The sequence below is a fragment of the Eimeria mitis genome, genomic scaffold (genome assembly GCF_000499745.2).
Source record: "Eimeria mitis Houghton genomic scaffold, Emh_scaff2439, whole genome shotgun sequence".
Lineage (NCBI taxonomy): Eukaryota > Apicomplexa > Conoidasida > Eucoccidiorida > Eimeriidae > Eimeria > Eimeria mitis.
Window position 1 is genome coordinate 6,716 of NW_013570776.1, and position 485 is coordinate 7,200.

At 29.5% G+C, this 485-nt stretch overlaps 1 protein-coding gene across 1 annotated transcript in view; it reads left to right on the forward strand.

Annotated features, from left to right (window-relative positions):
- Positions 1–485, forward strand: part of EMH_0053830 (uncharacterized protein) — a gene marked incomplete at both ends in the record, with an annotated part of 6,764 nt that overhangs the window by 5,587 nt on the left and 692 nt on the right. The window lies entirely within an intron of this gene.

Below are 485 nucleotides of genomic sequence, written 5' to 3' on the forward strand. Positions count from 1 at the left end.
TAAATAAAATATAAAAATATAATACAAACCCTAAACCCTAAACCCTAAACCCTCTACTCTGCTCTCGATAAACCCTAAACCCTAAACCCTAAACCCTAAACCCTAAAACATAATTATAATAACCCTAAACCACAGAAAACAAAATAAAACAAAAATAAATAAATAAAAAAACAAAATAAATAAAATAAATAAAATAAATAAAATAAATAAAAAACAACAAAATGGAGGGCCGCTCGCGGGAGACGCAACAGCAGCACGAGGGTTTAGGGTTTAGGGTTTAGGGTTTAGGGTTTAGGGTTTAGGGTTTATATATTTTTATATATTTAATATAAATAAATTAAAATAAATAAATAAAAATAAAATAAAAACAAAAGCTTCTTCATTCCTTAGTTTATTACAAGCCACAACAAGACAAACACCCTAAACCCTAAACCCTAAACCCTAAACCCTAAACCCTAAACCCTAAACCCTAAACCCTAAACCCT